Below are 14,785 nucleotides of genomic sequence, written 5' to 3'. Positions count from 1 at the left end.
AAAGGGTGTCCAGGCACCATACTCAGAGGGTTTCTCTGTCAGACCTGCAAGCCTGTTATTTTGTGTGTGTGTGATTGTGAATTTTGTTCTACATTTTTCTCCCACTCTTTCTGAGAGCCTCTACTGTGATGCCTGTCAGAGCAGTTGGTGGCAGCAACTGGGCACTTTCTTGTATTTCTCAGCTCAGTCTGGTGGAGGTTGTAGTAATTGTGGTCCATTAGTCTTCTGGACTAATCTTTTCCTTGTGTCTTTGGTCTTCTTCATTCTCCTTTTGCTGCAGTCAGGATGGATTCTGTGAATGTATCTTAGATGGCCACTCGCATGCTTTAAAGACCCTAGTCTCTACTCATCACAGTTAAATGTGGAACATTATCTTTAATAGACTGTTATGCCAATTCAGCTAGATGTCCCCTCAGATCATGGTGTCCTGCCCTCAGCACAGTAGTTCAGTCTCTGAAGGCATTTGGATATTTATGATGCTTCTGTGACTTTGCCTTAGTCAAGTGGTGAGGACTTCCCCAGTATTGTTTAGTATCTTTCACTTCACCAAATTTACCACTCCTCTGTTAATTTGTGTAAGGGTTATTGTGTTACTGTAGGTTTAATTTCCCTGGGTAAATGTCTAAGGGTGAGTAGTTTTAATTTTGACAAAGTCCAATTTATTTGTATTTTTCATCAATATATTTGCATGTAATAATTAATTCAGTAGATTTTATTGTTGAGTGGTATTCATTTTCTTGGATATATCACAATTTATTTATTCATTCTCAAGTAGATGAACAACTGGATTGATTCTAGTTATTCACTATTACAAAGAAAGTTGCTATGGACATTTGTATACATGTCTTTATAAGCAAAAATGCTGTCATGTCTCTTGGTTAGATACATATGAATAGAATGGCTAAATCTCATTTCAAAACTATGGTCAGCCTTCTTAGAACCCAATGTTTGAAACAAATTTTCTTAAAGTAATTAAAAAAAAATTTAATTATCCCCTGGCAGTTTATGAATGTTCCAGTTCCTCCACATGCTTACCAACTACCTGATATTCTAATAGAGGTAAAGAGGTGTGTCATTAAAGGTTTAACTTGAAATTCATTTATTAAGAATGATGCTGAGCATATTTATATGCTTATTTGCCAGCTGCATATTTTCTTTGGATAAGTTATTGCTTATTTTTAAGTCCATTGTTGTAAAATGTCTTTTTTTTTTAGTTTTGAGAATTCTGTGTATATTATGGAAACAACTCATTTATTACATATGTTGTTGTTATTGTCAGGTGCTGTCAAGTTGGTTCCAGCTCATAGTGACACTGTGTACAACAGAACGAAACTCTGGTCCTGTGCCATCCTTACAATTGTTGTTATGCTTGAGCTCATTGTTGCAGCCACTGTGTCAATCCACCTCGTCGAGGGTCTTCCTCTTTTCCACCGACCCTATACTCTGCCAGGCATGGTGTCCTTCTCCAGGGACTGAACCCTCCTGACAACATGTCCAAAGTATGTAAGACGCAGTCTCGCCATCCTTGCTTCTAAGGAGTATTCTGGTTGTACTTCTAAGAGAGATTTGTTCGTTCTTTTGGCAGTCCATGGTATATTCAGTATTCTTTGCCAATACCACAATTCAAAGGCATCAATTCTTCTTTGGTCTTTCTTATTCACTGTCCAGCTTTCACATGCATATGATGCAATTGAAAATACCGTGGCTTGGATCAGGCACACCTTAGTCTTCAAGGTGACACATTTGCTCTTCAATACTTTAAAGAGGTCCTTTGCAGCAGATTTACCCAATGCAATGTGTCTTTTGATTTCTTGACTGCTGCTTCCATGGCTGTTAATCGTGGATCCAAGTGAAATGAAATCCTTGACAGCTACCATCTTTTCTCTGTTTGTCATGATGTTGCTTATTGGTCCAGTTGGGAGGATTTTTGTTTTCTTTATGTTGAGGTGCAATCCATACTGAAGGTTGTGTGGTCTTTGATCTTCACTAGTAAGTGCTTCAAGTCCTTTTCACTTTCAGCAAGCAAGCTTGTGTCATCTGCATAACGCAGGTTGTTAATGAGTTTTCCTCTATATATCTATCATCTCTCTGTGTATCTGTCTGTCTGTCTATCTATCTATCACCTAATCTATCTCTCTATCTAGCTTGTATCTATTCCTGAACACCATGAGCAGAGCAGTCTCTGAGTAAACTATTAGCAAACAAATGTAGAAATTAAATTTCATAGCATTAATTATAAAAGTGAATACATGAAGACCACGTTTATGTCATATAAAACATATTAGGAATAATGATGGAAAGCAGACAGAATTGATTAAAAATGGGGCCTTGAAGATGTCACTAAAACCGTCTCAATATTTAAATTTTTACCTTTCACCTGTATTGAATCTTTCGACACCCATGCGATTCTTAGCATGGCATAGGGAGAGCAGCTTATAGCTTTCTCTCAGCGTTTAAGGCTATCCCTGATGAGATACCAAGGAATGTGTTAATTATGTCTGAAGCACTTGAGAACTAGAGTGTCTGTTAATTTTTTAAATAATTTGTATTCACCAGTGATTAAGTTTCTTTGAGATATATTCCTTCATGTATTCTCAGTTAACTTTCAATTTGTCCCACCCAGGGATCTGGATTAAAATATTTTACCTTTAGCAGAGACCACTCAATATTCCCCGATTTCCATAATGTTGTCATACAGAATAAAATTAGTAAATTTCATATTATGATATACCATTTCTTTGTGTTTTTCCTGTTTTCATTTCTTTTTTATTATTACGCTTTAGGTGAAAGTTTACAGCTTAAGTTAGTTTCTCATACAACATTTATGCATATATTGTTACGTAACCCCAGTTGCTATAAATATAATGTTACTGCAAACTTCCCTTTTCCACCCTGGATTTCCTGTGTGAATTCCACCAGCTTTTGTCCCTTTCTGCCTTCTCATCTTGTCTCCGGACAGGAGATGCCCATTTAGTCTCATGTATCTGCATAAACTAAGAAGCATACTCTTCACGAGTATTATTTTATGTTTTATACTCCTGTCTAATCTTTGTCTGAAGAGTTGGCTTCAGGAATAGTTTTAGTTCTGGGTTAACAGAGAGTCCAGGGTCCATGTCTTCTGGGGTTCCTCTAGTCTCAGTCAGAGCATTAAGCCTGGTCTTTTTTCGTGAATTTGAATTCTGCACCTCATTTTTCCTCTGCTCTGTCAGGAACGCTCACTTGTGTTCCACGTCTGGGCAGTCATTGCTGGTAGCTGGGTACCATTTAGTTTTTCTGGTCTCAGGCTGATGAAGTCTGTGGTTTATGTGGCCCATTTTGTCTCTTGGGCTAATATTTTCCTTGTGTCTTTGGTGTTCTTCATTCTCCTTTGCTTCAGGTGTGTTGGGACAAATTGATGCATCTTAGATGGGCGCTCACAAGTTTTTAAGTCTCTCAATGCCACTCACCAAAGTGAGATGTAGAACATTTTCTTAATAAGCTTTGTTACGCCAATTGACTTAGATGTCACCTGAAGCTGTTTCTCAGACACTCACCTCTACTACTCTGTTCCTTGAAGTGTTTGATTGTATTCAGGAAACTTCTTAGCTTTTGGTTTAGTCCAGTTGTGCTGACTTCCCCTGTACTGTGTGTTGTCCTTCCTTTCACCTAAGATAATTCTTGTCTACTATATAGTTAGTGAATTCCCTGTCCCTTCTTCCCTACCCTTGTAACCATCAAAGAATATTTTCTTCTGGGTTTAAACTTTTTCATGAGTTCTTACAAAGTGGTCTCATATGATATTTCACTCAGCATAACGCCATACTAATGTGGTCTCATACTAATTTCACTCAGCATAACGCCTTCCAGATTCATCTATGCTGTGAGATGTTTTGGGGATTCAACATTGTTATTTATTGTTGGACAGTATTCCATTGTGTGAATACAGAATAATTTGTTTATCCATTCATCTGTTGATGAGCACTTACACAGTTTGCATCTTTTTGTTATGGTGTACAGGGCTGCAATGAACATGGGTGTGCACATATCTATTCTTCTGACAGCTCTTATTTTTCTACTGTATATTCTAAAGAGTGTAATTACTGGATTGTATGGCACTTCCATTTCTAGATTTTCAGGAAGTGCTAAATCATTTTCCAAAGTAATTGTACCATTTTACATTCCCACCAACAGTGTATACAAGTTCCAGTCTGTCCACAACCTCTTCAACATCTATTATTTTGTGTTTTTTGGATTAATAATAGTCTTGTTGGGGTAAGATGGTATCTCATTTTAGTGTTGATTTGCATTTCCTTTTTTAATGCCTAAACACGATTGCGAGCATTTCCTCACGTATCTGTTAGCCGCCTTTTTGCTGAAGTGCCTATTGATAACTTTTGCACATTTTTTAAATTGGGTTATTATTTATTTATTTATTTATTTTGTCATTTAAGCTTTGCAGTATATTCTAGGTTTTAGAGATTAGAGATTAGACCCTGTTCAGGTATATCATACCCCCAAATTTTTTTTCCAGTCTATAGGCTGTCTTTTTTCTCTTTTAGTGAAGTTTTTTGATGAGCAGAAATGTTTGATTTTTATTAGCTCCAGTTATCTACTTTCTCTTTCGGCGTTTTTGCATTGTTAGTAATGTTTTATATACTTTTTATGCCATGTATTAGGGCCACTATCATTGTCCCTATTTTTCATTCCATGATCTTTATCATTTCATATTTTACATTTAGGTCTTTGATTCATTTTGAGTTAGTTTTTGTGCATGGTGTGAGGTATGGGTCTTTTTTCATTTTTTTTGCTGATGATATCCAGTTATATCGGCACCATTTGTTAAAGAGACTGTCTTTTTCCCATTTGTCAGACTTTGGGCCCTTGTGAAATATCAGCTCCTGATAGGTGGATAAACTTACATCTGGATTATCAATTCTGTTCCATTGGTCTATGTATTTATTGTTGTACCAGTACTAGGCTGTTTAGACTACAGGGGAGGTGTAGTAGATTTTAAAATCACTTAGCGTGTATCATCTCACTTTGTTCTTCTACTGTAGTGCTTTACTTAACTGGGGCCTCTCCCTTTTCTGTATGAACTTGGTGACTTGTTTCTCCATCTCGTTAAAAAATGCCATTGGGATTTGGGTTGGGATTGCATTTAATCTTTAGATCGCATTGGGTAGAGTTGATATTTTCACAGTGTTGAGTCCTCCTATCCATGACCAAGGTATGTTTCTCAACTCAGGTTGATCTCTTTTGGTTTCTTGCAATAGTGTCTTGTAGTTTTCTTTGCATAGGCCTTTTACATCTATGGTTAGATTTATTCCTAAAGTATTTTATGTTTTGGGGGGGTGGCTATTGGGAATGGTATTACTTTGGTGACTTCCTCGTCAAAGTTTTATTTGTTGGTGTCAGGAATCCAACTGATTTTTGTATGTTTATCTCATACATTGACCTTTTGCTGAAATCTTCTATTAGTTTCAGTAGTATTCTTGTGGATTCCTTAGGGTTTTCTGTGTATAAGATCATATCATCTGCAGATAGGAATACTTTTAATTCATCCTGTCCAATTTCGATGCCCTAGGGCCTCCAGCACAATGTTGAATAAGCATGGTGGTGAAGTGCATCCTTGTCTTGTTCCTGTTCTCAAGGGGAATGATTTCAGACTCTTTCCATTTAGGATGATGTTGGCTGTGGGCTTTGCATAAATGATGCTTATTATGTTGAGGAATTTCCTTTCTTTTCCTATTTTGCCAGGAGTTTTTATCAGGAATGGATATTGGACTTTGTCAAATGCCTTTTCTTCATCAATCGATAAGATCATTTTTTTCTTATCTTTTGTTTTATTTATGTGTTGGATTACATTGAGTGTTTTTCTAATGTTGAACCATTCCTGCATACCTAATAGGAATCCCACTTTCTCATGGTGAATAATTTTTTCATATGTTGTTGAATTCTATTGGCTAGAATTTTGTTGAGGATTTTTGCATCTATGTTCATGAGGGATATTGGTCTGTAATTTTCTTTTTTTGTGGTGTCTTTACCTGGTTTTGGTACCAGATTTATGCTAGCTTCATAGAATGAGTTTGAGAGTACTCCATCCTTCTGTATTCTCTGCAATGTCTTTAGTAGTAGTGCTATTAACTCTTCACTGATGGGCCAGGGCTTTTTTTTTGTGGGGTGTTTTTTAATTACCTCTCCATCTCTTCTTTTGTTATAGGTTCATTTAGTTTTTCTACCTCTGATTGTTACCTCTGTGAGTTCAGGTAGGTAGTGTGTTTTTAGAATTTTGCCCATTTCCTCTAGACTTTCAACTTCATTGGAGTAAAATTTTCCATAGTATTGTTTTACAATTCTTTTAATTTTTGTTGGGTCTGTTGTGATTTCATTCATTGTTCATCTCATTTCTTGTTTGAGTTATTTGCTTCTGCAGACAGATAGAGTTAACTGTGCTGGTGGAACAAAAGAGCTGTTAAAAGATTGCCATCTAGAAGTTGGGTAAACAGGAACCACACCAGGTCAACATTAGATAAGATTGAAACAACCTGTAAATTACTATCTCCTTCTTAGTGTTTTTCTAGTCCCTTCCCTCTTTACAAGCTCCTGCATGCTCAGAAGAACCACTGTTGAACCTTCCTTATCCTCCAAAGGGAAACCTCGATGGCATTGTGGTTAAGTGCTATGGCTGCTAACCAAGATGTCAGCAGTTTGAATCTGCCAGGTGATCCTTGGAAACTCTCTGGGGCAGTTCTACTCTGTCTTACAGGGTCACAATAAATCGGAATTGACTCGACGGCAGTAGGTTTGTTTTTTTTTTTTTTTGGTTTACCCTCCAAGGAGGGCGATGTAGTGTCAAAGATCGCTGCACTTGCACTGTATCCTATGATAAGTGATGCCAAGGGCTGCCAAGAGGACTCCGTCTTGAATGTCAGTGGGTTTCATCTTAGATTCCAGTTGTGCATGCAACCTAATGAAAATTCACCGCCATTCTGAGAAATACGTGCCCCTTTAAAGAAGCCCAGTAAATATTCATTACCCTGTGGTTTCCACCGAACCTGTATAAACCCTAGCCTTGCTTCCCTATTTTGAGTCAGCCTTTTGGAGAGGCTTAGTTCCCCACTCACTCCTTTTATTTGACTCAAGCTTGCTAGAGATAAGTCTTGTCTTTCGCGTGTATTCTTACTCAGGAAAAGACTAGGACCCATTGTGTCAGATGGGTGATTGGTAACACTTCCTCTTCTGTTGTTCTTTTGTCAGTTTGGCCAGTGGTTTATCAGTTATGTTGATTTTTTCAAAGAACCAGATTCTGATCTTGTTAAGTTTTTCAATTATTTTTCTATTCTCTTTTATTTCTGCTCTAGTTTTTATTATTTCCTTTCTTCTGGTTCATGTGGGATACTTTTGCTGATCTTTTTCTATTTGTTCCCATTGTAGGGTTAATGTTTTGATTTTGTCCCTTTTTTCTTTCTGGCTGTATGCATTTATTGCTATCAATTGACCTCAAAGCACTGCTTTCACTATGTAGGATGTGTTTTCATTCTCATTTGATTTCAAGAAATTCTTTATTCCTTCCTAAATTTCTTCTGTGGCACAGTAGTTTTGGGGCAGCATATTGTTTAGTTTCCCTGCATTTGATTTTTTTTTCCTTGCTTTTTCTTTTTTTGACTTCGACTTTTATGGCTTTATGGTCAGAATAGGTGCTCTGTAATACTTAGATGTTTTGGATTCTGTTAAGGCTTGCTTTGTGGCCTAATATGTAGCCTATTCTGGAGAATGTTTCAAGTGGGTTGGAAAAGAAAGTATACTTGGCTGCTGTTGGGTGCAGTGTTCTGTATATGTCTACGAGATCAAGTTGGTTCATTATGGCATTTAGATCTTTTTTGTCTTTATTGAGCTTTTTCTGAATGTTCTTTCTGTCCTTCACTGAAAGTGGCATGTTGAAGTCTCCTCCTATTATTGTGGAGCTGTCTATTTCTCTTTTCAATGCTGTTAGAGTTTGTTGTATGTATTTAGGAGCCCTGTCATTGAGTGTATAAATATTTATTATGGTTATGTCCTCCTTGTGTATTGACCTTGTAATCTTCATAGAGTATCCTTCCTTATCCTTTGTTGTAGATTTTGCTTTCAAGTCTATTTGGTCAAAAAGTAATGTTGTTACTCTTACTCTCTTTTGATTGTTGTTTGATTAATATATTTTTTTCCTTCCTTTGAGTTTTAGCTTGTTTGCATCTTTGTATCTAAGGTGTCAGTTGTAGGCAGCATCTAGACAGATCATGTATTTTTTATCCATTCCACTACTCTCTGTTGCTGCATTTAGTCCATTTACATTCATTCTAATTATAGATCGGTATGAGTTTAGTGCTGTCATTTTCATGTATATTTTTGTTGTTGTTTGTTGACAGTTCATTTCACTTAATTTTTTTCTTTTTTTTGGTGAATCTTTTTTCCTTTATGTATTTTCTTTTCATCTTTTTCATTGTTGTTGATTTCGTATTTGCCAGTCTTTATGTTTTTCTTGTTTTTTCTTTTGATGTGTAGGATTGTTAATTTCCATTGTGGTTACTTTAATATTTTCCTCTATTTTTCTAAGTTTAAACAAATCTTTTATTTCTAATATTGATTTCCTCTCCATATGAAAGTTCTATGACTACCTTTTTTAGCCCCTCTTTTTTGTTTTAATGTTGTCTTTTACATATTGACATCTGTTTCCCTTTTTTCAGCATTTTAGCTGAGATTTATTTTTGTGACTTACCTATCTGGATTGATATCTGTTTTTTTCTGACCTGTGTTCTAATCTTGGGTTGTTACCTGATGTTATTTATATTCTAACCTGAGGACTCCCTTAGCATGTCTTGTAATTTTGGTTTGGTTTTTACAAATTTCCTAAGCTTCTGTTTATTCTGAATTTCCCTAATTTTTCCATTAAATTTGAGAGACATTTTTTGCTGGATATATAACTCTTGGCTTGTAATGTTTTTTTCCTTCAAGGCTTTATATGTCATCTCATTGTCTTCTTGCCTGCATGGTTTCTATCGAGTAGTCAAAGCTTAGTTTTATTAAATCTCTTTTACAGATGACTTTTTGTTTATCCCAAGCCACTCTTAAAATGCTCTCTTTATCTCTGGTTTTGGCAAGTTGGATTTGGTGACTTTCTTTTGGGATCTACCTTATGTGGGGGTTCAATGAGATTCTTGGATAGCTATCTTCTCATGTTTCACAATATCAGGAAACTCTTCTGTCAACAAATCTTCAACAATTCTTTCTGTATTTTCTTTTATTCCCCGCCCTGTTCTGGTAGTCCAATCAATTGTAATTTATTCCCCTTGATAGAGTCCCACATAATTCTTAAGGTTTCTTCATTTTTATAATTTTTTATTTGATTTTTTCTCAGATAATTTGGTGTCAAATGCTTTGTCATCAATCTCACCAATTCTGCTTCCATTGCCTCAATTTTGCTCCTATGACATTCAATTGAGTTGTCTAATTCTACAATTTTTTTGCTAATCTTTTGGATTCCTGTTTGATATCTCTTTATGGATCTTGCAGCCTGTTAATTTCATCATTATGCTCTTTTTTTATAACCTTCTTAAGTTCCTCTGTTGCTTTGTCTGTGTGTTTCTTGGCTTTTTCTGCATTTTGTCTGATCTCCTTCCTGATCTCTTGAATAACTTTGTACATTTATCTTTTGAATTCTACCGCCAGTAATTATAAGAAATTATCTTCCTCTGGGAGGTTTCTTTGTTCTTTGTTTTGGTGGCTTGCTGAAGCCATCATGGTCTGCCTTTTGATGTGATTTAATATTGACTGTCTTTTCCAAGCAGTCAATAAGTTATTATATTTGTTTAATGTTTACTTATGGTGTCCTAAGTTTTTTTTTTTTTTTTTGATATGCCTAAATAGGCGGGTATTGTGAGCTACTTTGATTACTTTTGTCTTTGAAGCTCTCATGTGCTATCATCAGGTGGTTAGAGCTGTTACTAGGTATGTGAGCCCAGGAGTCCTATTACTTTTCTTGTGTTGATTCAGCTTAGGTGTCCAGGTCAGTAACTCACCAAGAGTGTGATGCAGTCTCTCACCTTCATTCCTAGTCATCCAGGGGTGATTGGAGAAAGCACAAGTATCTGGTCATATGCTGGGCAAGGCAGGGGGCTGACAGCTGTTCTTGAGTGCCTAGGTGGAAGGTATGTCTCCATTCCCTAGAGTGCATAAGTAGGTGGCTTTTGCAGTTGGACTTTGGGCACCCAATACTGTTGGCTGTAAGGACTGAGAAGCAACACGTTTTCTCAGACCCCTCTCTCAAGTGGCTGGGTGATGAGGGTGCAGTCACCAGTCCTCAGACCCAATGTGGGTAGATGAAGACCCTGCTTAATGGCCAGGGTGGTATCAAATGTCGCAAATCTACTACTCTTCCTTAGCTGTTGCCGTTGAAAATAGGCTTCATGTATATACCCTGTTATACTGTGCTAATGAGTGTCTATGCTGTTGAAATGGACCCACACAGGTAGATGAAGTGGTGAAAGGCATTCAAAGCCTGTGGACCCCTTATGCCTTTTCCTAGTCAAAGAGACTATGCTGCCCTGAATTCCTGGCTTAGGGGGGCTGGCAGATTATTTTTTCCCTGTTCGTAAATTTATTCCCAATTCAAAGCTGGGTCAATGGCTTAGGGCACTCCATAGGTCATACTTCCAGCCCAGGGGGCTCAGCAATCACTGACACTAGAACAGGAACTGGTGCAGAGAGGGGAGGGAGTAGGTAAATAGGAGAGAGGTTCTTCTCAAGGAGGGTAAGGGATTTTGGATCTGCACAGTGGATTAGATGCTTGTACTTATCTTTTGCTGATTCAGAACTTCTTCTCTCTGGTTCCAGAGCTTTGAATAGACTCTCTGCTGCCCTGTTTCTCCCAGTGTGGAAGATGCACCCCAAACACCATTGCTTGCCTCAGCACGTGCTAGCTAGCTGATCTAGCATGCAAGGTGCTGGCCAGGTAAGATTTGGAAAATCGTCGCTTCTTCTGAACTGTCTCTCCCTCCCTCCGTCACTCCGTACATCTCCTTCAAATTGTCTTTGATGTCAGGTCTCCTAGATTTTCATATATTGTTGATTCACTTGTTTTTTAAGGTCTTTGTTGTAGGATGGACCATAGGAAGTATCTATCTACTCCAACATCTTGGTGCCACCTCTTTTTCTTTCTTTTTTTTTTTTCCTCAAGGACAGTTATTAGTAACTCCAACACTCGTTTTATTGCAAATTGTCTGTTTAGGTCTTCCCCCTTATTTTATTTTATTAGATTAAGATATCTACTTTATTGGCATGACTCAAAATGAGAAGAATCAGTTGCAAATATCCAAAAATAATTGAACACAGAATGTACAAAGTATAAATTCCCAGAAAATTGGATGTTGAAAAACATGAAATGGAACACATAAAGATGGATATCCTAGGCATTAGTGAGCTGAAATGAAGTCATACTCATCATTGTGTAACAGAGAATCATATGGTATACTATGCCAGCATGAAAAATTGAAGAGAAATGGCATCACACTCACCATCAAAAAGAAAAATTCAAGACTTATCATGAAGTACAATGCTGTCAGTGATATGATAATATTCATATGCCAAAAAAGACAACCAGTTAATAATAATATTATTCAAATTTACTCAAACAATGCCAAAGATGAGGAAATTGAAGATTTTATCAACTTATGACATCTGAATACATCAAAATTGCAATTAAGATCCATTGTTAATTACCAGTTATTAGAATGTGAGAGTTGGAAAAAAAGAAAGATCAATAGATGGAAAATATGGCCTTGATAGTAGAAATGATGCCAGAGATTGCATGTTCAAATATTGCAAGACCAACAAATTCTTCATTACAAATAACTTTTTTAACAAAAGAAATAGAGAATATATATGTGGACCTTCCCAGAAAGAATACACAGGAATTAAATTGACTACATCTGTGGAAAGGGATGATGGAGAGGCTCAATATCATCAGTCAGTACAAAGCCAGGGACCAATTGTAGAACTGACCATTGATTGCTCATAGGCAAGTACAAGGTAAAGCTGAAGAAAAGTAGAGCAAGTTCACAAGAGCCAAAATAAGACCTTGAATATATCCTACCTAAAATTAGAGATCATTCCAAGAATTTATTTGTCACATTGAACATTAATGACCACAGGTTAGACAAATTTGGAATGCCATCAAGGACATCATACCTGAAGGAATCAAAAGATTATTAAAAACAAGAAAGAAAGTGAAAACCAAATGATGTCAAAAAGTACTCTGACACTTGTTCTTGAATGCAGAGTAGCTGAAGCAAACAGAGGAAATAATAAAGTTGAAGAACTGAATAGAAGATTTCAAAGAGAGGCTCGAGAAGACAAATTAAAGTATTATGATAAAACATGCTGAGACCTGGAGTTAAACAACCCAAAGGGAAGGACATGTTCGACTTTTCTCAAGCTGAAAGAATGGAAGAAAAAATTCAAGACGTGAGTAAATTTTATGGTAAGTTATTTATATCTCTATAAAAGGATTTAAAAATAAAAGTAACAAGAAAAAAACCAATTTATCTGACTTTCTAGTTGTGAAATAAAAGACATATCCGTGTATAAAGCACTTTAAAGGATACAGGACCCATACTTACTTGTGTATGAATTAAAAATGTCCTTATGGTTAGAAAAATCATGAAAATTTAATGATTTTGAAAAATAAAGCCTTGAAAAAATTATTATGTTATATTTCTGTATCAGTTATTTCATATATGTTCACAATTTCCACAAAATCAATGGGTTGTATATTCATAGATATGTTCCATGAAAAAGTGAGTTTTAAAAATGGAAACATTTTCTATGAGAGAATAAATGTTGAATTTTTATTTTGCCTACTCTAATTTCTATTGCTCCAAGTAATAAACTAATATTTTGAGTTAATAATTATGTAAATAGATAGGTACATCTTATCCTGTACTTTGCTGTTATTTCATATATTGTGCATGTTTGGTGGTACTTAAGTAATATAATATACTAAATATTTTAATTCTTCTCATCAAGGAGACTATACAGGTTTGTTATTGTTGTTAGTTGCTGTTTTATATAGGTAAGACTGGCTATAATAATAAGATGAGCTTTTACGAGAATCTGACACAGTGGAAACTGGGAGAAACACCCCATGTTGTAGTGAAGGGCTTGCCCCTCACAGTTCTAAGATGTGCCATTCACAAATGCTGGAAATTAGAATATCACTGTTCCTGTAAATTGACTCCTGAGACTTTCCTATCACAGCATTTGTCTTCACCGCTCCACCAGTTTACTCTTTCTCCAGGGAATCCAACATTATATGCAGTATCAATTTGTCAATTTGCTCAGCCCCTTTGCTTGGTGGTAACTTTCTCTAGCAGAGAAATTATATGCAGATACTATTTGACACTTGGTGGGAGGGTTCAGCCCTTGGAGAGGGACATCATGGTTGGTATAGTAGAGGGTCAGTTAAAAATAGAAAGGTGCCCAATGAGATAGATTGACACAGTGTCTGCAACAATCAGCTCAAACATAGCAATAATTGGTGAGGTGGGGCAGGACCAGGAACTCTTTCGTTCTGTTGTTCGTGAGTTTCTGTGATCAATATCAACTCCAGGCACCTTAAAACAAAAATAAGTTTTAAGGCTGTCGGGGATCATTAAATATTTTAGTGAATCACAGATTATTTCTTACAACTGTCATAATATTTAACTTGTATGTCAAGCTCCTCAGTATTTCTGATGATTCAGTCTCTTTCCCTCTTTCTCTGTCTCTCTTATTTTTATGATCTCCTTCAATGAAAAACTTTATAGGTGGATTAGACAAATTGATTTTCTCTGAGTTGATGGATATCAGTGAGTTGTGTGTTTTACTCTCGCTATGTATTTTTTATGTAGGATTACTGTGGTGGGAAGCTCTTGGATGCTTACATTAATCATGGCAATACCAAATATGTTGCACATTTACAGCTGGTTCTTTCCCATCTTCGGCTATATACACGGCAAATCATAGAACTCCATGGTGCCCAACTTTCACAATTGCACGTAGTGCTTCTGTCTCTCCTTATTGTATCATCTAGAAATTCTCTTCCCAGGCATGTAATGAAACACTCAATACTTAAATGAATCACTTGAACATTAGTACAAGAACAGGTATTAATTTATTTTAAAAAAGAAACAGAAAAAAAAAAATCCAGTAGTGGGGCGTGAAGGCTCTCATTGGTTCAGGAGCTCAGCAAAATCAAAGTTAATACATCTGGCAATTCCTTGTCCTTAAATTCTCCCCAAATTGAAGTTCACACAGCAACAAAGTCCAGGAAGAAGATGATGGGGAATAAATCTTCTTCTCACAGACCTCCTTTTTTAAGTAAGTAACATCAGTCATATCTTTTTTTTTAAAGGGAGACTGAAATTCTTGAGGCAAAAGTCCAAAAATCATTTCTTAAAATTGGAATTTCCTTGTTTATTTATTTTTAACATCTTCCTTACTAAACCAAAAAACCAAACCCATGCTGTCTAGTCTATTCCAACTCCTAGCAACCCTACAGGACAGACTAGAAACGACCCCTATGGTTCTCAAAGAGATGCTGGTGGGTTTGAACTGCTGATCTTTGGGTTAGCAGCTGAGCTCTAACCACTGTGTCTCCATGGCTCCTGTTTCTTACTACTTTATGATAATTCCTGATATTCCCCACTGGGCATTTATTACAAACCTGCCCAGTCTATGTCCTGCACCCACATTATTATGGTTTTCCATTCTTTAGTTTGAACAAATCGTGCATCCA

The sequence above is a fragment of the Elephas maximus genome, chromosome 20, assembly GCF_024166365.1.
Source record: "Elephas maximus indicus isolate mEleMax1 chromosome 20, mEleMax1 primary haplotype, whole genome shotgun sequence".
Classification (NCBI taxonomy): Eukaryota; Metazoa; Chordata; class Mammalia; order Proboscidea; family Elephantidae; genus Elephas; species Elephas maximus.
Note: the sequence above shows the minus strand (reverse complement) of the source record.